Genomic DNA, 26,174 nt, shown 5'->3' on the forward strand with positions numbered 1-26,174 from the left:
CATGGTTTCGGAAACAATAAATCAAATCCGTCACACGTTTCAAAACAATACGAAATTACGTGGAGCAATCAGCGTGTGAGGACATCAGTCAGTCAGTGGCAAAGTTACCATACCGGCGTGTCCTCAGGTGGCGAAATTTGTGATAGACTTGGTGAAACAGAGCATAATAAAAATATATTAACTGGTAATGAGTAAGTGACCTTCTTGAGTCAAACATTAGCCTCCGGTAGTGAGTGTGTGACCTTTACCCTTGAGTTGGACATGAGCTTCCGCCTACTGTGTACTCAAAACCAATATACCACGACCTTAACATTTATTTATTTTTTTTTTTTTATTTCTACGTAATGTAACCTACGTAATATAACCTATGCATTGACTCTTCTAATTTTCTATCCTACTAAAAATCAATATAGCATAACTTCCTAATTTTCCTTTACTAAAAATCAATAGAGCATAACCTTCCTAATTTTTTTATTTATTCTTTATTTATCTATTCTTTTATTTATTAATTTTATTTATTTTATACTATTTGATCAATTCATTAATCTGTTTTATTCCATTCGTTTATTTTTTATTCGTATTTTTATTTTTTATTCTTATTTTTATTTATTTATTATTTTCATTTGTTTACTTTCCTTTATTCCTTCTTTTTTTCCCCTTTGGTTTGTTTGGCGGAGTCTCGGCGAGGCACAAGTGGTGGGGCGGCGTTGTTCTCGTGGCGCCGCTTTCATTTTTGACCCCGACACGGATTTTCATTGTTTCGTTTTGGTTTTTAGTTTTTTATTTAGATTTTTTCTTTTCTTTTCGGACTTTGCCCAGTGATAGTTCAGAAATTAAAAAAAGAAAACATGCGCTGGAGAGCAAAACAAAAATCGAAAAAAAAGAATCAGAAGAAATTTTTACATCACGTTCCTTCAATAATATAAAGAAAGAAAAAAAATAATCTTCAAACCACCAATTTCACGTAAACCTGAAGAGAAAAAAAAATTGACGTTTGGAAAGAAAAAAAGATAAAAAAAAATACCTCTTCCATTTATTAATTTAACCCTTTGGCTGCTAACGACACGTGTTATTTTACATTTACCAACACCAGGCAATTTTATTCACCAAAACTTTAACTACGAAAAATAAAAAGCTTTATTACGTAGGTATTCGATGACACCTTTTCTGTGAGTGTACGCAGTCTTTTACAATCCTCACCTAAGCTTACACAAGGCCGAGTATATAAGGCGTGTATATCAAGCTGAGAAGAAGGTATAGTGGTCAAACGGTATCTCATCCTATCTTGGATTTACGGACGCAGACACAAAAGAGAATCAAAAGAGCAATCGATACCCAGAGAAATTACAATAAAAATCAAAGGAACAACGATTAATTGAAGAAATTAAGAATAAGATCAAAAGAACAACGAAAAAAAAACTGAATAAAATAAAAGAGAAACCAAAAGAGCAAAGAACACACGAAAATATGAAAATCAGAACTACAACAAACTGAAAAAAAAATAAAAGTAAAATGAAAGAAACAATTAACACGCGAAAAGATTGAAAGAACAAAACAAAACAAAAAAAAGTATGTGGTAAGGTGTGCAAGGAAAAAGAGGTGCACGTGCCTTAGCGGGAATCGAACTAGTGGTGCTGCTGAGTGGTTGCGAATAGTCGTTACTGTGGAGAAATATAAACCAGCAATTGCATCCTTGGCAGCTACAATGCTACAATTTGGACTAGACGAGTGGGAATGGGGGAGAGAGAGAGAGAGAGAGAGAGAGAGAGAGAGAGAGAGAGAGAGAGAGAGAGAGAGAGAGAGAGAGAATATTATCATTGTTGTTTCTATTATTGTTGTTATTATTATTATTATCATTATCACTATTATTATTATTATTATTATTATTAACAACAATATTATATAATTTCTGCTTCTTCTTCTTCTTATCCTTCTCCTGCTTCTGCTTCTGCTTCTCCTTTACCTTTATCTTGCCCTTTTTCCTTCCAGCCAATGTACTCACGTGTGTGTGTGTGTGTGTGTGTGTGTGTGTGTGTATACGCGCATACGGATACTCACCTAAACACTCTCGTTCAACCAGTATCTAAATCCACAAAACGGTGCACGTCTTTACCAAGCACACCGAAGCACACACCGGCGCTAAGTTACGGTACGGCCTGGTGGTTCGCGCGCCGCAGCTTTAAAGACCAACAGCCCATTCAACTGGCGCCTAATGTGGCGACGCTTCACCATTAGGGAGACTGGCGGCGCGGCGACCCCCTCCCATTTGTAACATTTAAGGAAGCCACCATTTGCCACCCAACTAAGCCGCGGTGCATACTACTGATTCCTCCGCCCGGTGAGTTACTGGAGCGCTGAGGCTTCGTAGAGGTGGCGGCCTGCTACGTTGTGAGATGTAATGGGTGTGAAGAAGGTTAAAAAGGGTGGATTTAGTGATGAAATACGTAAATGGTGGGTATGTAAAAACCTGAAAAGGTGAATTTAGTAATGAAATACGAAGCTCTATCTTCATCCTTTGATATGATGGTCAGAAGTAGAGTAACCTCCGGCATTCACTTCATTGTCCTTTCTATTTCCCTTTGATCTTAAGTGGTCGAGTACGGAATCTATCAGTTGTCTGATTTTGCAAGGAAATTGTTAGATCGTGGGACTTAAGGCTGAGGAAGGGCCCAAGGCGCAGTGAAGGGGAATATACTATATGTAACCCTATTATCGTTCATATACGTACCTCATATTGAGTCAATAAGTGACCTGACGACTCTGGTGATACTTCAGTACAAAGCGAGGATGACTTGAGGTGTTGCCTACAAAGCGAAAGGGGACAGGCATACCGCGACTACAAATAAAAGAATTAAGTCTACTTGATCACGGGTAAAGACTCGCGTAGTACTAGTTCTTCTAATTGACTCTTGTGTTGTGTGCGATGTTGGGAGCTTCGCGGAAATACTTAATACCAACTTTCTCTCTCCTTCCATGCCATTCACTGTAGGTGGGAAAGTGTACGATATTTGTTGCGATTCTAACCGGCTGCTCTCACTATAGTTAGAAATATACTCTCACCTCAGTCTCAAATATACTTATATAGACTATTTTCTCACTTTAAAGGAGTAAATGAGCAGGCGAGGTAGATAAAACTGCCTCTCCTCGTCATATTCCCCGCTGCCCCTTGTCCCTTTCCTTTAATTTGATCCACTGTACACGCCAACTGCCAGGAAAGATAAGAGACACTAATGTTCACCGATAAAATAGGGGAGATCACAGCCTGGGTTGTGCCCCTTGTGTATTTGTGTGTGTGTGTGTGTGTGTGTGTGTGTGTGTGTGTGTGTTGAAGAGAAAGTGAAGTTGCTTTGCTGCTGTTTACATCACAGTTGCAAGATGAATGAATAGGTAGGTAGATAAATAGATAAATAGAAATGTAGATTGATTGATGGATGGACAGATAATTAGATGGATTGGATATGTAGATACTTTGTTGTTGCATTTACTCATTTATTATTTTTGTTTTTATTAATTTCTGTATTAATTTAGTCATTTATTAATGTATTTATTTACTTATTCACTTTATTTTTCCCTGGACCAAAGATTAGGGACTTTCGCCAAAGATTGATGATCCTTTGCAGGAAAAGCAGCAGCAGCCGTCCCTAAAAAGAAAAAAAAAATCAATCAGAATTTATAAATCATGCAATGTATCTCCGCTGAGCCTTTGAATCGCGCCATCCCTCACAGCTTCATGTTTATTCCGGCGCCGCCATGCCCCAGCCTCGGCCTCGAGGACGTCGTGTGTGTGTGTGTGTGTGTGTGTGTGTGTGTGTGCCGCCGTTTCCCTCATAGTACCGTTGACTGTGATGGACAAGTTTTGTTTTGTATTCTTTTCTTTTCTTTTTGTTTTTTTCTGTTTCGTTTTGTTGATTTTTCTTTTTTATGGAAAAGGGTTCCTGGTTTGAGGCCAACTAAAAAAGACATAAAAAAAAAGCCCCACTGAAGATGCCTGTCTTTAAAGAAGTATGGCCAGAAAAGGAATATGTGCTCTTTATAATGTTAAGATCCTCTCTTCTAGTAATTGATGAAACCTAAGATATCTTTTATGAGTCAGGCTACTTAATGACTCACTGCGTAACTCATGGTAGGTAGAAATAGGTAGGTAGTCACTGAAGCATGGAAGGGATTATGTGTTTATACAGTGTAGAGATCATCTATTTAAGTAATTATCAATCTAAGACACCATTCTTGAGTCAGGCTTTCTGTTACCTCACTCCGTAACTCTGGCAAGGTAGAAACAAGCAGTCACTAAAGCATGGAAAGGAAAACTTTAAGTGAAGGAAAGATTTACCATGAGTAGTACACTCGTACATCACAATATCTGCATGTACACGCATTGTTTGTTTGCTCGTCTGATTTATGTACACTCGACTGCAGTTCTTTCCATATTGTTGACGCTGGAATTCCTGCAGCAGTTTCATATTTCACGGACATCGTAAATTACATCAATGCGTGGTGTGGTGGGCCTGCGTGTGGATTCCAGGGCTGTAAATATTGTAAAAAAAATAAATAAAATAAAATAAAATACTCGACAGTATTTTATTTTATTTATTTATTTTTTTTTTTTTTTTTTTTTTACGTTGATACCGCAACTTATTTTACTCTTTGCTTTCAAAATCCCTAACAACAGCATAAACACCTCTGCTCAAGTATGTCATATCTTACACCGCCACCAGTGTTGTGTTTTTTTTTTCTTTTTTTTTCTTTTTATCAGAGTGTCAGGTTGTTTCCGTGTACAAGTCTCCTATAGCGTTCCCTCCATTACATCTTCTGTTGCTCCTATTCTTCCTTGCTTTTCCGCATTTCCATCTCTCCATCTCGTTTCCATTCGCTCCCTTAATCTTCTTCTTCCACAGACACTCTCCAGGTTCTCTTAACTATTCGCAAGACATGAAATCATTACATTATGTTGATGAGCATGCGAGGATATAGAAATTAAAATCCGGTGTATGAAAATATTAACTACCTTCGCTGTGATATTAAAGTTCTAATGCTACTTTCTTGTATTTTTTTTTTCTTTATCACAAACTGAAAGCTGCGTAATCCTGTTAGATTAATGAAAGCGGAAGCGTTCGCTGGATGCCACTCTCATGAAGGCAAAGCAGGAGAGGAAAAGAAAAATTCACTCTACTGCTGTTATTTCTACACAAGACAAGGAGGCAAACATGCAAGAGGTTGTGTGTGACGCCAGGAAAACCATACACACCCTCTTTACACCCCCAAGACTCTACATCTGCACAAACAAGGAGGAAAGCAGGCAAGAGGTTATGTGTGGCGCAAGGGAAACACCATACATCCCCTCTTTACACCACCAAGGCTCCCCACAATCACTTTTACCTTGTGCTGCTTCGTGTTGTATCCTGAACGTAACGCATCACCCACATCTGTAAGTCATGCTACATAAATACCGTACGAGTGCAGAGGCTGGTGGCGTAATGGCACTGCAGTGGAGGTCGACCACGTGCATTCAGGCATTTTATGAATTCATTTTTACTTTGTTTCTTCAATCTCGCCAACGTCTCCTCAGTTACTGACGCTTGGTTCTTGGCGTACAGCACCTTTCAGAGGCTCTCAGTGGACGTCTCCTGTGTGTGTGAGGAACACAGTGGTAGTAAAAATAGAACGATTGGTAAAATGAGAAAACCGTAATAACTTAATACTTGTACTGCTACGGTCCTTTTTTTTTTTTTTTTTTTACATTCGGCGCACTAAAAATAGTTTGCATTGATAAAAAGTTAGTTTGGAAGTTACTTATTTTTATAATGTTACAAAACTATTAAAGAGACTAAAGCACAAAAGTAAATGTATAGAAAGCTGTAGACGACTAAGGGAAATAAAATAAATATCTGGTATTGAAATGGTTAATAAAGCGGTCAAGGAGTTGCCGAGTACCACCAGGCGAGGCGAGGCGGAAAGTGTCCCCCTCTGGCCTTGGCGTCTCGTGGCGTGCCGCTCTTGCATTTCTTTCTGGTGATTCCTATAATTTATAACAGAAAGAATGCGGCAGCTTCAGAGGGCTTCTTCGTATTGACTTATATGTAACTTGAAAAAGATGAGATATATTAAGATTACGATAAGTTTTATGTCAGGGAAATCTTGTCTTTTTTTTTTTCTTTTATTTTAATGATACGTGATACAGTTCTCTCATTCAACAGACCAGGGAAGCAATATCAGAAACCAGCACGTGGACATAGGTATTATGCTGTCCAGAATTTTAATAAGCAACTCAGGATCGAAGGGTCAGGTAGGCAAGGCCTACCTAACCCTTGGATCCTCCCTCACAACCCCCTCACAGGCACCGATGCACTCACCTACTGTATCTCAGACTTGATAGTTGTTCCTGTAGTGTATGGGAGTTACTGCACTGCTTCTGTACACGTTCACTCCACACACACACACACACACACACACACACACACACACGCGTTACATTCAAATGTACACCCCAAGAACACGAGGACGCACAAAACACAGCCTAAGACAGTTGTACTTTCCAGACACATTTTTAGATTAACTTTTCCTTGTCGATGGATTGAGGGAAGGACCGCAGGGACGCAGGATCAAGGCGCCACGTTATACCTGCTGGTGGTTTATTGTTGCGTGAGACAAACACTGATGCTAAAGTCTCCGAACGTGCAATAACATGTGATTTACAGGTCAATACTCCGGGTCATGGGATTTAAGGCTCGCAGGAATATCGGCATAAGTTGAACAGCGAGCATTACTCTTTTCATAAAATGTCTTCCACGCTTTTAGTTCTCAAAGTTAGGAGGAGGGAGGGAGAGGGGGAAAGGGGAAATAAGTCATAATTCTTGTTGAGGTCACGTTGTCCGCCGATATATATTTACTGTAGATTCAAGGCTCTCTCATGAAAACTTGAAGCATACTTGGAAACCTTGGTGAAAGTTGTCTCCACACATCCGTTCTTTTCTTTCTTTTTTTCTTGTTTGATGTCTGTACTCTGTGGTGGAGGGAAGGTTACATACGGAATACTGTGCCTTTGTCTCCTTGTTTTTACTCCATATTGAAAACCTTTAATGATTTAATCTTACTAATGTATATTAGTAGTACCGAAGAGGGCTTTCATCTCCACGGGGTACTTATCCTTTCCGTGGCTCTGAAATCACCCAGTATCATGCGCCATTTCCTTACCTTCCCTTAGCGACATTTTGATCATATCCATGGCATACTTTCGTGAGCAGGAACTGAAAACTCATGGTTGTCTTGCAATTTTTCATATATGCCACGCACAATTCTTCTTTTTTTTTCTTCTTAAGACGCAAATTAATCCAGTCTTTGTTTAGACACTTAAGCCACTTAACTCTTTCACTGGCAAGGTCTTCATTTGTTAACATTCAAAGCATTGTCAAAATTTTTCACATGATTAGAGAAAGAAAAAAAGATAGCAGATGAGTTCCTTTTGTCTTTTCTAGGGCACAGCACTATTTAAGAGACTCCAGCATATAAGTAGGTGTCTAAAAGTGTTAAGTGAATATGGGAAAATATTTGTCCAGCAGTGAAAGGGAGTGACGTTTGGTGTGTGTGTGTGTGTGTGTGTGTGTGTGTGTGTGTGTGCGCGCGCGTGCGTGTGCGTGCGTGCGTGCGTGCGTGCGTGCGCGCGCGCGCCCCCGTATCCATGAGCCCCTTAGGTCCTTGAGGAAGTCTGTGTATGAGTGCATTTACCTATATGTGACCCACTGGCTGGCTAGTCCGAGAGAGGCTGATCACTGGTATTCGTCACTTTAATACCTTTAATCCCGAACGACCATTACTGCTCTAATCTCTAAAGTTTGCATCTCATAACTTGTGTAGCGGCTATGAATTTTTACGCTTCGGGGTCTGATGGGTAGCAACGGGTATGATCATCGCAGATGTTGAATGGGTGGAGGTGGCGGGGCGTGGCGGGGCGATGGGGCTTGTTGGGGCGTGCGCATGGAGACTAGGCGATGTGGTAAGGACGTGATGACGATCCTGACAAACCCTTGTGGCGTGTCCAGGTGGAGTTGGGTCTTTTCTGAGTGCAGTGTCCACTCCAACGAATTTCTTTTGGGTGTTCTTTGAGGTGGAAGAGGAGCGTCGTGGCGGCTGGTCCCTCAGCGAGCCTTCCTTTCCCTTCCCTTCCTGCGTGTCTGCCTGCTCTCCGCCCTGCACTTTCCAGATAGAGGAAGGAAAGATCGCCGCTGCCTACACTTATTGATTGATGTCGTGTGCAAGGGTTAGGATTTCGGGTGTTTGTGGTGATGGTGGTGGTGGTGATGATGGAAGTAGTGGTGATGATGGAGTGGTGGTTAGTCGTAATAGCAATAGTAGTAGCAACATTTTTAGTAGTAGTAGTAGTAGTAGTAGTAGTAGTAGTAGTAGTGATGGTAGTAGTAGTAGCACCATTACAACCACCACCACCCCCACCACCAAAACACCAATACCACCACCACCACCACTACTAGTACAAACCTCATTAATTAATCGTACCAATACATTCTCGCCTTGGAAACATATTTACTTGGTAATATAAGCACCGAAGTGGAAGGAAGAGAGGAAAGGGAAGATTCTCCTTAACGACGTTTCAAGAATACTTCACTCCAGACTCGTCAGAAGCAATAAACGGCCTCACCTGCTTCCTCCAAACTTTGCTATACTTTATGTAAAGGAAGAAAATTTGCAATACCTCTCCGCATGATAAATTGCTGAGGATGAGTGATCGCCGGGCGACTGTTGGGTGAGGGGACGAGGGAAAGGGGCAGGGACTATCACGGGGAGGAGAGAAGTGGCTGGAAACATCAGGAAAGGCAGCCCTACCACCACCACTACCATCACCATCACTGTACCTCCTGCCATGACGCGAGTTCTCATCATCAGAAGAATGTCTCGAAATAGAAAGCGAAGCAATGCTTGCAGTGAATCAGAGCCGTCGTAAAACTCGATAACGGAAGAATTTTCAGCCTTAAAATGAGTTTCTTTCATCGGTTTCTCTTAAAATTTTGACCGAAGCTTCGTTACATTAATTTCCATGAAGATTAGTGAAGGATCTAAGACTATGAGAGTGTTATATACACGTAGAACTTTGTAAATCAGGTTCTTCTTTACTTTACTTTACTTTTACTTTACTTTATATCCCTTATCAGTCAGAATCTTCCTGCCGTCCATACTGTTTTTAAGTTTTCAGCCGAGTAAGAACGTACCTACATGCACCTTTCTTCCGTGCCTTTAGTGTATGTTGGTATTCTTTAGGATAACTTGTTTTTACCTCGCCATCTGAAGGAGCAATATTTTACTCACCACCACCACCTCCATCACTACCCTCACATGCAGAGCGCTGTGAAAAAAAATAAATAAATAAATAAAAGTTTGAAATGTTTGCATGAAAAAAAAAAAGCGAATACGAGATTGATTTTGCTTTTTTTCTAGCGTGCAGGACCATTGAATTGACTATAGAACAAAAGTGTGTCTAAAAACCTATAGGTGATTATGGGAAAATGACTAAAAACCTACAGATGGTTAATGGAAATTGTGTCTAGCGATGAAAGTGTCCATGAGGCTGCTCGTACAAACATGAACGGACCTTGACGGCAATGCTGGGACAGAAATGGAACTTTCAGATTTTCTACACGAATAGGTTGGGAGTTTGTTACCTATCTGGATTGTACCCCGCTCTCCTCCTGTGTCGTATTCAATGGCTTTAATCATTTACAAGCTGTGCAGCACACAACGTCCCTCCACGCTGCTACTGGTGACTGGTGTGGAGAGGTTGGTGGGCCGTACGGCTGATCCTCCCACGGTGTATATGAAAGTAATAGTCGGTGAGGATTAGAGAAGACTAAGATGTAAGGGAATTATTTTTAGTGTGGTTGTGTGCGTGTATCTGTGGGCGTTTTGCCTCGGCTTTATTTTATTTTACTTCTGTCTGTTTGTTTAAGTATTGCGTGAACCAGGCCAAAAGGGGGTACAAATGAGGAGGGAACGCTCAACAATTTCATTCTCAAGAAATAAAGTGAAGATAGATAGATAGATAAACAAGAAAGTAAATAAGTAAATAATCAAATGAATATTAAAAATAGAAGTGAATTCAGTTACTGGTTTGTCTTCCTCCTTTGCAACAGTTCAAATCAGAGAAAGAGGAAGAGAAGCGGGCAGACAGTTCCAGAGTTTATCAGTGAAAGGGATGAAAGAGTGAAGATATTGGTCAGCTTGTACGTTTGTGAGATGGACAGCTCCCCGCCAGATATCAGTTCGGTGTACAGAAAAAGTTTTTTTTTTTTTTTTTTTTCATTTGAACGCTACACGAAACTTTTCAAACCAAAGAGGGCTTGTTATATTTCTGGATAAGTAAGCTTTTGGAAATACATAAACCATCCTACATTTTTTTTTCTTTACTTCCACCTGTCAGCTATGATTTTTTTTCTTTTTTTTAGTATTCGTATATTCCGTTTATTAAATAACTCGGCAGTGTATTGTTATGTCTTTTATTATTATTATTATTATCATTATTACTTTTTTTTAAGGTTTTGCTTCATTTCGCTGAAAAGACCATTGGGATTCTGTTTTGAGCAGTGTGGGCAGCGGCAGAGTGGGTGGCGCGCACACCTCAAAGGAAAGAACCCACTCATGATAGAAAAGATTGTAGTTCTTTGTGATAGATAGATTTTTTCTTTCTTTCTTTTTTGCACGTTAAGGAGCCCAGCAAAGAGCACAAATGTTAATTAAGAAAAAAATAAAAGCCTGTTCATATTGCCGATCTCAAAACGCTAACTACTGAAGGTAACGAGTCGATGTATTGAAAAATAACCAAATACACGTATTTACGAGAGAGAGAGAGAGAGAGAGAGAGAGAGAGAGAGAGAGAGAGAGAGAGAGAGAGAGAGAGAGAGAAATGTAGCTGGTGATTTAATTTTTAACTCCATTGGTTTCTATTGAGATGTTAAAAAAATCACCACAGTGAAGGAAACCTTACAACATGAGAGAAAATTCGCCCAGTCAGAATGAGGCGGATGACAATAGTGGTCTCTCTCTCTCTCTCTCTCTCTCTCTCTCTCTCTCTCTCTCTCTCTCTCTCTCTCTCTCTCTCTCTCTCTCTCTCTCTCTCTCTCGCCCACGGTACAGCTCACAAGAATCGATTAGATCAGTGTATCGATTATTATAACAGTTGTGGGAAATACGAAACTGATTATTACAGCGAACTTTCACACCAATAAAATAAAAGCAAGTACATTGTATAAAGTGTAATGAAGTATAATAATCAAAATCATCACAAACTGGCTTCGTTATATTCTACAAATTTCAGTAAAAACTCTTAACATTCCCTTATCCAGATTACCGTAACATTATTTTACCTTCAGTATTCAAAAAGCAAGTGGGTAGTAGAGTAATGTATGAAAATATAACAATCAAAATCATCACAAACTGGCCTCGTTATATTCTACAAACTTTGGTATAAACTATAAACATTTCCATATTAACATTACTGTGAGATTATATCCGCTTCATTATTCTACAAAGTTTCCTCGATAGTCACATTCTACAAAGTTTCCCCGATAGCCATAATATTCTACACGGACGAGTTGCTTCACTCTCCACCCAGCCGCAGCCTCAGTCTTGCTAAGCAGAGGCGAGTCCCGTGCTGGTGTAAGGTCAGTCACCGCGTCGCCAGTGTTCGCTGTTTCATGCATTGGGAAGTTCCTGTCGCCCAAAGAAGCGCTCCCGGATCTCCATTCAGGCACCTGGAGCCGCCTCTCGCTCCCCAGAAATGTAATGCGTCTCTCGTGAAAATACTCGCACTTGCTAACTTTATAAGAGTTGTGTATATGGAACTTTATAAGATTTATGAATAAAGATTGTTAACTTAAGATTTGTGTATGAAAACTATTAACTTTAGGTGGTTTGTTTGTGAAAATAGTTAACTGATAAGATTTGTGTTTAGATATTTTCAACATTATGATATTTGTGTGATTTCTTTCGCTAGAGATCGCTGGCTACCTTGGAAATGCTAGCTAAGTTGATCTCTACACCTGGCCGACATCATTCCTGTACTTACGGTATTGAAAGTGTTGACTAAATGACTAAATTACTAAATTTCTGCGAATGTCTGAGATTTCTGTGCTAATAGTTTCACCTAAGATGGCTAACTACCTTGGAAATGCTGCTTAAAGTTGATATCGATACCGAGCCGACAAAACTCGAAATTACTGTATGGAAAATAATTTAATGTGATTTGTATGCGAATGTTTTCATGTGAGATCACTGAGTGCTTGGAAAATACCTTAAATTTAGTATTTAGCGTTTTACTTCACTCTTACTGCTTCAGATTTGTTGATAGTCTCCTTACAAGACTTAAAAACTGATAGATTCTAAGATCACAGGACTTCAAAAATAGAAGGGAGACGCTAAACACAATGTAAATGAGTGTATACCAGGTTGCGTGACTCCAAACTAGATTACCACTCTGATCACTTTTTGTCCCTCACCTAACGCACCTTCCCCTCACACACGTTGCTCTACCTGTTCGAAAATACAAACACACTTAGTGCCCCCGTCATCACCTCCCTGTTCCTGCACCAGTCCTGACGCCCTTGTGTTCAGCGTCACAGGTTCAAACTTGTAATTTTTAACTGTTTATCCGTGTTAGTTTAGCGGTGAAAGGAAAAGTGTGTGTGTGTGTGTGTGTGTGTGTGTGTGTGTGTGTGTGTGTGTTTATGTGTAAAATTCCTGAAACACAAAATGCAAGTTGTCGTGGAGTTGTTGCTAATTAGATTTTCTTTTTTGGTACCTCTCTTTAAAAATTTGTGGACCAATGTGTGCTGGTTTTCTGGCTGAAATTAGGAAAGAATGGGAACAAAGGAGCCGACGGATCAAAGAAAACTTAACTTGGGCGGAAGCTGCGCGAGTAACTGAAACTTAAAAACTGTAACTTAAAAAAATAACAATAATAAATAAATGAATAAAAAATCAGTAAATCAATCAAAGTTAAATGTCCATGTTTCAGGAATCATGGCTTGCTTGCAGAGTTGAAAGAAAAAAATGCTTGAAAAATAGAAGTGATGAGCGTAATGAAGTGATCAAAATCATTAATATATTTCGCATGCTGTATATTTTGCCTATTAAAAACTCTGTGTGATTGCAAAAGGATGACCGCGTAAAGTTCGAGGTCTCAATGTGGAGTACAATGGAAATCACTACAGGGGAAGAAATGTTACCGCCTGCGACGTAGTATTGATTAAAAGACATTATTTTGTTAGTGTTATATTCATGATAGGCTTATTATTATTATTATTATTATTATTATTATTATTATTATTATTATTATTGCTGTTGTCATTATGTTATTACTATTAGATTTCGTAATGTGTTAATGTGTATAGTAACACGTGGATTGGTGTGGTGTTTTCAATGATGATGTGGGTAGGTATGCGGATAAGCGGATTTTTGCTCACTCCAACCCTCCTACCTCTTCAATTAATGGACAAAAAGATTCTGCACGTGAACACACTTTTGGCCGAGACGGACTGAACTGAGTGCAAGAGTAACACGTTGTGGCGCAGAGCAGTGGTGGTCGTAACTCTTTCATTAACCTCAGAATCCCCAGTGAACGCTACATCTGTTGTCCTGCGAGGCACCGAGACACCCACACTTGTCTTCCCCAAGTTGTTATAGTCTTGGACGGATAAGGAACTTGGTGGCTCTGTGGCTCTGTGGTGCTAAAGATTAAGAGTTCACTAGTTCGATCTCGACTCACTGTGGTTTATCATTGGGTAATGCAGCATTCTCTCTCTTGATTTTAATCGATGTCATATTTCCTCGTTATTGCTGCTCCCTAGCCCAGCCGATTTCATAGGACTGGAAGGATAGAAGTGGTGGTGTGACGGGTGCTCTGGCCAAATTACATGCCATATTGGGTTACCAGCACAGTCAAGAATGATGCTTCCCCTCTTCCTCTTCTCCTTCCTCTCCCTCCTCCTATTTCACTTCTCCCTCCTTTTCTTCTTTCTTTTCTTCCTCCTCTTCTTCCTCTTCCTCTTTTCTTCTTTCTTCTCATCCTCCTCCTCTTTTTTCTTGTTCTCTTCTTTCACTTCCTTCTCGTTTTCCTCCTCTTCCTCCTCCTCCTCCTCCTCCTCCTCCTCCTCCTCCTCCTCCTCCTCCTCCTCCTCCTCCTCCTCCTCCTCCCAATTACGAACTTCATTAAAAAATAACCTACAAAAATACCAGTTTAAACAAACAAAACGCAGTCCGGTCCATCTCTTCAACACCTACCCATACAAATTAGTCAGCTGGTAAATACATCGCGACTCTCTGCGTTCAAGAGCCTCCCAGTGACAGCAGGAGGGAGGGGTGCGGCGGGACTTCAGGTACCCTTCACAAATCCTCCTTTAGGATAGACTGTTGTAGATGCACTCAACGCAAGCTTCAGCGAGCGGCCAGAATTACGTACAGGGAGAGAGTATCGGAGTGTCCATGCTTATTGAAAGTGAGGGAAAGGGAAAGAGAGAGTCAAGGAAGGAGAAGTTATGATTGTGTTTCCTGCCCGTGTTGTTTTTGTTATTGGTGGTGGTGAAGTTGTGTGTATACTGTTCGTTTCCAGCTTTCTCTCTCTCTCTCTCTCTCTCTCTCTCTCTCTCTCTCTCTCTCTCTCTCTCTCTCTCTCTCTCTCTCTCTCTCTCTCTCTCTCTCTCTCTCTCTCTCTATCTGCCATAAATTTCTTCAAAAAAAAAAAAAAAATATATATATATATATATATATATATATATATATATATATATATATATATATATATATATATATATATATATATATATATATATATATATATACACACACAGTAAAATCCCTCTTATCCGGCATCAACGGGACCGCCGACATGCCGGATACTTGAATATTGCCGGATACTTGAATAGAAGTGAAATTATGTCCACAATCACCACCCTACACTCACGCATCTTACCATAACAAAGATAAGCTGATCTTAATCAGCAGCTGATCTGATCAGCTGCTTAAGTGTAAGCACAACACGCTTCCTCTTTTCTACAACTTTAGGCATGATGAAGGCGTCAGGCGATAAACAGTGCACACGCGGGACTAAGTCACTGAGTAAACACAGTGCAGTGGGCTGCGGATGGCGCAAAGCAGTGCGCTCTGGTGGCCAAGGGACAAAGTATGCCTCGCGCGGGAATTTTAATCGATTTTATGAGTACACATTGATTTTTTATTGATTTTAAGGCTCTGGGAAAAATGTGCCAGATACTTGAAGCTGCCGGATACTCGAATGCCAGATAAGAGGGATTTTACTGTATATATATATATATATATATATATATATATATATATATATATATATATATATATATATATATATATATATATATATATATATATATATATATATATATATATATATATATATATATATATACCTTCCTGTGATCAAATTTGGTTCATTTAGGTTACAGGAATTATTGTACTAGTTTATTCCTTCCACGAATAGCCGTCAAGGAAAAATTGTGAAAGGATGATGAAAAAAAAGGGCAGGGAAGAATACTTGATGACAATACTAGGAGCTGGAAAGTTTTTCTAAATAAAATAACGTGACATCCAATTAGAAAAAAAAAAAAAGCGTTCATTTTCATCGAAATTGAAAAACTTTTGTAAGAATATATATATAACAATTTTGACAGAAGCAAAAAGAAAAACAAAATTGTTGAGTGAAAAGTGACATTGCATCAACCAAGAAGGAAAAGTTTTGAGTGATACCGTGAAGTGCCGACAGAAAACAAATTTGGCGAACCATTGCAAAAAGATAATCAAGTTACTCGTGATTCCAGAAAGAGAGAAAAAAATAAAGTACGTGGAGCGTTGGGAAACAGAATGCAACAGTACCAGTGAAAAAAAAAAAGTGACAAGTAAAGTTTAAAGAAAAAGCAAACTGAAGTTGAGAATATCTGCAACGTCATTGGAAAAACTGAAACTCTTGACGGAAAAGTGGAGAAGTAGAGTGGGGAAGAAAAAAAAAAAAAAAGCACTTCATCCGTAGCTCACCAAATGAACATGGAGGAGAAATGTCTCGAGTAATCACTCCGCGGTTGGAAAAGGAAGGAACTTTCGTACGAAGCGGAAAAATAAACTAGATTAAAAAATACAGATATTGAAAATGACGAATGTACCGGAGGAGGAAAGAAACAGGAAGTGAAAAGCGTAATTACTCGTGTATCTGATCGTGTGTGCGTGTGCGTATGCGTGCGTGCCTGCGAGCTTACCTAGCTTCCTTCATACCTGCCTCCCTGCCTGCCTGCCTGCAGGCAGGCAGGCCATTCATGAGTTTAATTTGCGTATGTTACAAAAACATGCCTTAGAAAGAAAAATATTAAAGGCGGGTGGATGGCGTAGGTAGTCAGTGCATTTTACAAGGAAGTGAGTGTGTTTATATTCCGAGTTTCGTGCTGGATGGGCGAGCGGCCTGGAGGGACAAAATTACTGGCGGTTCTATTTGCCGGTGTTTGTACAGTGACCGCATTAACTACAAGGCGGTTCAGGACCTTAAGATCGCTGCCCTTGGACATGCTATACTGCAGTCTTTAAGGAGCACCAAGGAGGGAGGGAGGGAATGTTTATTATGTAGAACTCAGGAAGGAAAGGTTATATCATGTAGCCCTTTCTTTCTTTCTTTTTTTTTTTATGCAAAAGAAGTTATGGGCAAAGGGAAACAAAAAGGCTGAAGAAAAGGATCCCAATAATTCGTTAAAAGAAATATTCGAACTTATGAGAAGTGTCTTGAAATCCCCATCTTGGTTTATATGAAGATACAGATGTAGTGGTTGAAAAGATGATAAATTTACCAAGGTTTAGCAACACAACGAGAGATGGAATGTGTATCAGGACTCAGGAAGGAAAGGTATGGTGTGATCCTTTCTTAGCTTGGTTTGAATTAAGGTACAGATCGAGTAGGTTAAAAAGATAAGTTTGCTGAAGATTTAGTAGCTCGACGAGATAGGGAAGGAAGGAAAGGTTATCATTACCTTTTTTATTTTAAGATACACAGAAGCTTTAAAGAATGATAGTAAACCCACCAAAGGAAACAACTACTATAGAAAAAAAAAATCGTGAAAAAGATTAAAATGCCACTTTTGTTTTCCTTTTTCCTTTTTTTTTTCTTTCTTTTGCTTTGCTGTTGGTTTGTGTCATGGTACAGGCGAAATGTGTAAAAAGAAAAAAAAAGTTGGCGCAGTGAAGGAATTTGCTGTTACTGTTTTTTAATCCACAAGGGAGGCAGACTAGAAGCAAAAACAAATTCAGGAATAGAAGGAAAGAAATTATTTTTCTCTCCCTTTTTCTTTGGGGGGGAGGGAGGGCGGGGACGGGGGGAAAGGAAGAGACACTGGAATTTGTGTGTACTGGCAATACTAAGCTAGTATGTATATAGGGATACGTTATGAAAATATAAGAATAAGAATAAGAATATAAAGGAAGCTGCAAGAAGCCAATACGCCCACACGTGACAATCCTTCTATTAAAACACACCTGCCTATATCCACCTATGACCGGTATCCATAATGTTATCTAATCTTTTGAAGCTCCTTATTAACTTGGCATTAATATCCTAATTGCTGAGTCTATTTCAGTCATTTACCTCTCTACTTAACTAATTTCCTCCTATCTCTCTTTTTAAAGTCTATCAAATTTGAACCCGTTACTTCTAGTCGTATTCTGGTTACTAACTCTAAGGATCTTGTCTATATCATCCTTGTTATGTCTCTTCTACCACTTACACATCTCCATTAGATACCATTAAACATGAGCCTGTTACTTCTAGTCCTGTTCTGATTACTAACCTCCATCAGATCCCAGTGTATGACAGAAGCATATCAAACCACACTCCATTCTCACACCCATGAGAATCTAATATCAAATGGGATAAAATAAGAAGACAAATTAGATCGCAGTTTATGAAAGAAGCATATCAAACCACACTCCATTCTCACACCCACGGGAATCTAATATCAAATGGGATAAAAATAACAAAACCTGATGCTTATGAAACGAAAAACTACCAAGACCGTTCATCATTTTCTATCCCAGGAAGAAAACGTGCTCTGTCTCACTTTGCCGAGGTAGCTGGTGAAAAGCGGACAGGAAATTACGGAGTTTAAGCACGCGGGTATGTACACAAGCTTGAAATGAAGGAGGCGGAGGATAAGGAGAGGGCAGCACGGGGGAGGTGATTTAAAGGATTACGAGGCACCATTATCAAAGGGAAAAGCGTGAGCGTACGTGTCAAGAGTTTATTTATGGATAAGGTACGGTGGTGTAAGGAAAGGTATATGTAATTCTCTCTCTCTCTCTCTCTCTCTCTCTCTCTCTCTCTCTCTCTCTCTCTCTCTCTCTCTCTCGTAGGTTGTGATGCTTGTACATTTGGTGAAGATCTTAGCATTAGTAAAGACACGGTAAAAATAAGAGTACGGAGAAACGAGGAACAAGGGAGAGACAAGAGGAATAAATGGAAACAAGGGAAGCAGATTATGATGTTTGTATATTCGGTGAAATTTTCAGCATTAGTAGAAACACGGTAAAGGCGAGAGTACGGAAAAACAAGAGGAGATTCGAGCTTTGTGGCGAAGAGAAGCTAAAAAAAATAAATAATTAATTAAATATATAAAAATTATCAAAATTGAGCTACTTAAATATCTAATCCGTCAAAAAATAAAGAGAAATCGTTTAAACTGAAAGCCGTTTGATCGCAGTTTTATTTTCGTGACAAAATTACTAAAATCAGTCACCTTGCGTGGCTAATTTCCATTTAAACATGACATGATGATCTGCGCCTTTCAAGTTCATCCCTTTAACCCCAAACCTCGACAGGACTTTTGTCACAGGGATTTGCTGCCATAATGAATACCGCCATTGGACATTTTGTATTCTTGTTCCTTTTTATTCTTGTTGTTACACTGATTGCCATTCTAATTTTTACTTTTTTTTTTTTTATTCAAACTTTCATTTTTTTTCTGTTCCAACTTTTTTTTTTCGTTCTACTTTCACTGTTTTTTTTTTTTCTCCCATTCCATCTGTCGCTGTTTTCCATTCCCACTAATACTGTCTTTGCATTTCCCACTTCCTCTGTTTTCCATTCCCATAATAAATCTTGCTATTTTGAACACAACTTCCAAAATCAACCGCAGAGTACGTAAATCCTAAATAATTACCAGCATTTCCTCTTGCTTTGTAATCCTGGCATGTCGCAGACTCCGTTATCAAGATTGGCGGCGTAGGCTACTGTTTGCATGTATTGAGTTCACTTTGGGCGGTAACTGTCAGGGACGCGGCGGCCAGGCTGTGATGTACTGAAGCTGCAATACTATCAGGCCCTAGCGACGTCTATGGTTATTGGTCCCTCCTGCCAAGACTGTCAGTGCCTTTCTTTGTTTACGGCTGCCGCTTGAGGCAACTGCGCCACATCTCCCGTGTTTACTCATACCGGTATGCAGAGAAGCAACACACGACACCAGCACGAAAATGGTTGGGATTTCTCTGTTGCCAGTTGTGATGATCGCCCTGTCACGTCTGTTTGTGATGTGAGAGTCCCTGTACGAGTACACTATGGTTTCTAATTCCATAGGTTTCAGAGTTTATTTTTTTTCTTTTTTTTTTCTTTTTTTTTGGTGGGGAGGGTTTTTGGTATATGTGTGTGTGTCTGTCTATCTGTGTTTTGCGACGCTTACAATGGCGATGGAGTTAGTGTATATCTCTGTCTGTCTATCTTTGTCCGTCTGTCCGTGTTTCGCGACGCTTACAATCACGATAGACTCGGAAAATCAACAGAAGTCACGCCCAGTTTGATTGCTTCGCTCAGTTACTGCTTCATTCCCAGAGGTTCGTTCCGCTTAATGTCCGTGAACGTAGGCCTTGTCCCACCCTGCGCGCCCCTTCCTCCTGTTGCTCCACAGCTGAGTAGTCACGGAAGTTGCAAACCTCATCACAACATCTACTGACGAAGGCAATGATCTCCTCTAGGAACTGTAAACACACCAGGAAGTCTTACAACACAATTATCTTAGCTTGTTTAATCTTTATCAGTGAGAATAACAGTTCAGGGAAGCTGCAGAATTCCTATGCAGTCTGATTTTCGTTTAGACTTCACAAATCAATCCAGCACAGATTACTCAGGAAGTAAAAAAAAGTTAGAATATCAAAGTGTTATGTATAGTTATGATCACAAGTCGATAAGTACGTATATCTCACTCACCACTTTTTTTTTTCTTTCTTCTTTTTTTTTCTTTTTTTCTAGTCTTTTTACCTCAATCCTAAGCTGGTCTGCCAAGAATCTATCAACTTCGGTAAAGGAAAGTAAAAAAAAACTTATTTACCTTACCATCCTTCTCTCTTTTCTTTCTAAATTCTCTACTTAGCGCACATACTAGTACTACAAGTTAAAACCCTCGGAGTAATCGCTAATATGACACGTACGAGTACATGATCATTTCAGCATCATAACTCTTCAAAGGTGTTCGTTAATTCCTGAAGGGGTCATTTAGCTTACCTAACAATACCCTTCGCTTTTTTTAAGTTTCCATTGACTATCTCACAACTTTATACATTTCCTCTACAGCCTTACCATCACATCCCCTGCATTCCCATCACCCATATAGCATTCCCATCACACCCCACAGCATTCCCATCACATCCCGAGGCATTCCCACCACCCCCACAGCATTCCCATCACCAATTAAACACTTCCATCACCGACATAGCATTCCCCTCACATCTATAACATCCCTATCACCTTCACAGCATTCCCATTACCCCAACAGAATCCCCATCACACCCCACAGCATTCCTGTCACCAACTGAGCATTCCCTTCACCCCAATAGCATTCCTAAACTCGGAAATTAAACCAAATCCTTACTGAGCCTGCACTTAAAACTTCTATAATATAAGAAAACCAACATTAAAAAGAGTAATAATGCCAGCTTAGATGTAAGAGGGGTAGAGAAGAGTACAGCCAAGTTAGAAGCAAGGCGCCGTGTTCTCAATCCCCCTAGTATCTTATCTCCACCGGCTTTAACAGGCTGTAGTAAACGTTATTGAGGTCTTCAAGGACGTTTTCGTTACTCTAGTGGTGACTGAACTAAGATTCTACATCAAGGTAAGAAAATACCCATGGGAAACTTACTAATCATTTCCGTGCCCTCTGTAAATTGTTTTGGTGTTACTAAGGTTTTCAAGAGTGTATCCATGATTAAACAAGATTTCTACATTGTCAAGAAAAGAAACAGCCATGAAAACCTTAGTAATCATCACCGTAATTCTTCTTGACATTATTTGGGCTTTCAAGAATGTTGCCATGAGTTTAGTGATACTTTAACAAAGATTCTACATCATCAAGGGAAGAAAGGACCCATAAGAGCCTTACTGATCACCTCCGTGCCCTTTGAAAATTTATCCTTATGGGAGGATGATGTATTTAAGAGTAAGCAGTCATGGGTCAAGTACAAGTGTTCCTCCGCATGAATAAAGGAAACTCTGCCATGTACGATTAAAAAGAATGTAATTTTTCGTCCCCACGCATAACACAGCTGCCAGATTAGATGCACAAGAAAATTACAGTATTGCACATTGCGTAACGAAAAAGAAACGAAAAAGATATTGAAATCTCATCTTTTTTTTTTTTTTTCCTTCTTAACATACCAGAATTACGAGTAGTGGTAGTGGTTCTATCTACAGTAGCAGTAGTAGTAGTAGTAGTAATAGTAGTAGTAGTAGTAGTTGTAGTTGTAGTAGTAGACACACACCTCTGGAGCGAAGAATAGACTGGACGGCCAGGGCAAACCTTAGATGTTGAAGAAAAAGTCTGTATAAAGCACATTGGTAACGCGACGAAGACTACTGCGTATGTCTTTTATGAACGAATGAAGTTTGATGTATGTTGGTTGAGGGTGCGGACTGAAACTTTAAAATAAAATTATCAGTAAATTGCTTAGATAAATGAATGGATAATTATGGCATGCCGTAGAATCTCTCTCTCTCTCTCTCTCTCTCTCTCTCTCTCTCTCTCTCTCTCTCTCTCTCTCTCTCTCTCTCTCTCTCTCACGGTAAAGTTGATAATGAAGTAAAATTGTATTAATAAAGAAATTATACACGATTGCAGATTTTTTCAATAATTACAGAAGTGGAAGGCAAATTAAGAGAGGATCGTTTCGAGATTATACTTGCATTTTATTCGTTAAGTACTTAAGTATGATAAATAGAAACTGTGTGTGTGTGTGTGTGTGTGTGTGTGTGTGTGTGTGTGTGTGTGTGTGTGTGTTTACAGTCATAATTTACAGATTATTAAATTCTTGGCAGGCTTATGTTATAATATTTACATTTTATTCACATTACATTTCGCTCCGTGCAATTCTGATATGCTCTCTCTCTCTCTCTCTCTCTCTCTCTCTCTCTCTCTCTCTCTCTCTCTCTCTCTCTCTCTCTCTCTCTCTCTCTCTCTCAATTCATTACATGATATCTGTACAAAACATGACTACGACTAAAACAAGATTTCACTTTGCTTATTACGAAATGCAAAGAATTTCAGTTATAAATGGAATGGAATATGGATAACTGATATTGAGAAAGAATGAAATGTCCCTAAACAGCTTTATGCAGGAGGATGAAGACGAAAAAAAGAAGGAAGAAGGAGAGGTAGAAGGAAGAGAAAGAACATGAAGAAGAGGAAGAGAAAGAGGAGGAGGAGGATGTTGACAAAGAAGAGGTGAAGGACAAGGAAGATGAGAAGGAAAGAAAGAGGAAGAAGAAGAAGAGGAGGAGGAGGGGAAACAGGAAAGCAAGTGACGGTGACAAACAAAGATCGGAGAACAAAGAACAGGAGGAAGAGGAGAAGGAATAAAAAAAAAAAATAGAAAGAAAAAGGAGGAAAAAAATTATTCCATCTTCGAGAACGTATGAGATTCAGACTCCAGTATACTCGTAAATCCCTGAAATCAGTCAGGAAATAAGCATTGCACTAGCAGGAGATCTTATTACGCCACTTAGCAGACGTGTGTACCCCATATCCTGCACTTTCAGAGGCTGGGGCAAGTCTGCAACCTTCCTGTTTCTGTAAAAGAAGTGTAGGTTTTGATCCAAAGACGAGGAAAGACGCACTCCTTGAAACTGGGTGGTGTTCAGGCGCTGAACTCGATAAGCTCCGGAAGAAAGTGATCAGTAAGAGGTTGTAAAGTTCATTGTTGAGAGATTGCCATATTTTCTGCTGCCTCCCTCCAAATTGCCAACACGCGCATAGACACTTGGAATCTAATAAAGTAATTTCCGTTACGTCTTTGATCTGATTACTTACACACTTCCTGACTGAGCTATGCCTTCGAGGAGACCTTTCTTTAGCAGCCTCAAAAGTTATTAAGGAATCTTTTTTTTTCTGGAAATTTTGGGGATCTTTTAACATACAGGCATTAAAACATAGTCAACAAATTTCATTCTTCCACGCTTTTCAATGGTAAACTCTGGAACTTTTCCCTGTTTCTATTTCTTCTTTTTTCCTATTACAGACTCAAAATGTTTTGAAAGAGGAATATCAAGACACTTCAAAAACCAAGTTGGTTCTTTTCTTCTGGTTTCTTTATGGGAACAACCTTATTTATTCATTTTTGTGTCCTTGGCCGGTCTCCTTAATGCAAACATACAGACAGACAGACAGACAGACTGACTGATGGCTGAGTCTGCAGGGCGTCAGTTGTTAACTTTGGCAGTGACAGCTTGCAGACATCCAGAGAGATCCTACAACACGCTCATATTGCATCAGTGCAGCTCAGGGTCTCGCAGCTTAATCCAGTCACCTTTCCCCGCTGTTTACCTTCTCGTATTGCAGTTGACTTCCTCGGGGCCGATTTCCCGATCATTCATGTTTCTTCATTCTCATCTTTTTGCTCTGGGTCTGTTATCATCCCGCCCCGGAGCTACCAATAGGCTGTCTTGTCAGTCAGTCACTTGTCAGGTTTACGTATATGGAGTGTGATTTGCTCTCCTCCGTTTCGTTCGTTTTATTGATACTGTAACTTTTTTCTTCTTTTTTTTTTTTCATTGTTTATCACTAGACACCCGGTTTCTTTGAGCACGCACCCTGTACATCCTCAGTCTGTATTGTATATATGGATAGATTGGTAGGTAGATAAATAGATAGATACGTGAATCGACTGATAGATGAGTAGATAAGTGATAATTAGATATAGGTGGATAGATATATAGAGAGAGATGGCTAGCTAAATTAACAGATAAATAGATCAATGAGTCGTCCATAAAAATCTTCCGTAGCTTTTTTTTTTTTTTCATTCAAATTAAAGTAGTAGGTAGGCGTATATATATATATATATATATATATATATATATATATATATATATATATATATATATATATATATATATATATATATATATATATATATATATATATATATATATATATATATATATATCTCCTGGTCAAGCCGACTGGAGTAGAAATTATAAACAAAACATTTTGAATAAGAACCAGACAGAGCCATACCACTTACTGAACCAAGGCTCCGTTCACTAAACTCACTATTGAAAAGAATTCGAAACAAGAAATTAAGTCGAAGAAACACAAATCAAGTCAATGACCGATTCGTCGATAGATTTGCGCACGCACGCACACACACACACACACACACACACACACACACATTATATAAATACACCAGCAGAAGGTTGAGAGGCCGTTTCGTTAAGCCCGGCAAAGCGTAAGTTACAGTGGCTGAATTTTCTGGGTCACTCTCTTCATTGTATAAATGTGACAGCCGTGGTAATAGAATGAGTTTTCTGTCACCTGCCCTCCACTAGCTATGACACACACACACACACACACACACACACACACACACACACACTCTCTCTCTCTCTCTCTTTCTCTATTAGGTTTGGTGTGTGGTGGTGTAGCGTCTTGTGTGGTGGTGTGGTCCTGGATAGCGGGTTTGAAGTGTGTTGATGTGGATGAATTGGTGTGCGGTGATATGGTGGTAGGTAATAAATTGTGGTACTGGGTGAATGGACCTGTCGTGTGGTGTGGTGCTGGATGGTGGGTTTGGTGTGTGGTGGCGAGGTGGCGGGCGGATGGTTTGAGAGACCTCTGCACCGAGCAAGCAAGCAAGCTAGCAGGTAGGCAGGCAGGCAGGCATGTCACCACGACCCTGGAATGTCTTGGACGCGACACGTTACATTCCCAGCTGGCGAGGAGTGACGGGAACTTCTGGGTTTACATGTACATCCATGCATATATACATAAATACATGCATAACGTACACACCAGTATGCAGTATCTATTAAATATGTACGTTCATTCCTCCGCAAATTCCCACACGAGGAGCCGCGTGTTTCCTGACCTCCTGACCCTTGTTCTCGTGTCATGGGTGAGACTGTGACTGGTATAGGCTTTTAGTATCACTGACGTTGTGAATATATCTCACAGTTTATAATGAAAACCTATCTGGTCTCTGGTATTTCTTATTTATTACCTGTTGTTGCTATATGTTCGTATAGAGTCCTGGTAACACTGATTTTATGAATATATCTCTCATTTCATTAAGAAAAACCAATCTAATCTCTTGTATTTTGTATTTATTATCTTGTGTTTTATGACGTCATGAATATATCGCTCAATTTATCAAGAAAAGCTATTTAGTCTCTGCTATTTCCGTTTGCTATATTCTGCTGTCGTATAGGCTATGGGTAACACTGGCGTTATGAATATATCATTCATTTGATGAAGAAAACTATCTGGTCTCTGGTATTTTTGTTTATTATCTTCTGCTGCCCTATTAGTGTGACTCCAGCACCTCATTACACTGACCCTGTGTTACTACGGGATTCTAATAAGCTTCCCTCCCATAGTGAGTACCTCCTCCCGCCCCTACCTTGAAATGTTACGTACTTTATCTGTGTGCATTTGCCGTCGCCAGTCCTCTGCTTAGCCCATTTTTCCTTTATTTTATACACTTTAAATATGGAGGAGCGATTTTGTATCGAGAGAGTAAAAGCAAACACTCGGGAATAATGATGACTAAATACCTACTGTGAATGAAGATTTTGGGAGAAAGGCTATGATCGCCTGTGCTGAGTTTATATGTACGTAGTTTTACTCATCGAGACTTTA

General features: G+C 39.5%; 1 long non-coding RNA gene across 1 annotated transcript in view; it reads left to right on the plus strand.

Annotated features, from left to right (window-relative positions):
• The window catches only part of LOC135106912 (uncharacterized), an 84,684-nt gene that overhangs the window by 40,010 nt on the left and 18,500 nt on the right, over positions 1-26,174 (plus strand). The gene's annotated exons all lie outside the window — the stretch shown is intronic.

This window comes from Scylla paramamosain, chromosome 14 (assembly GCF_035594125.1).
Source record: "Scylla paramamosain isolate STU-SP2022 chromosome 14, ASM3559412v1, whole genome shotgun sequence".
Lineage (NCBI taxonomy): Eukaryota > Metazoa > Arthropoda > Malacostraca > Decapoda > Portunidae > Scylla > Scylla paramamosain.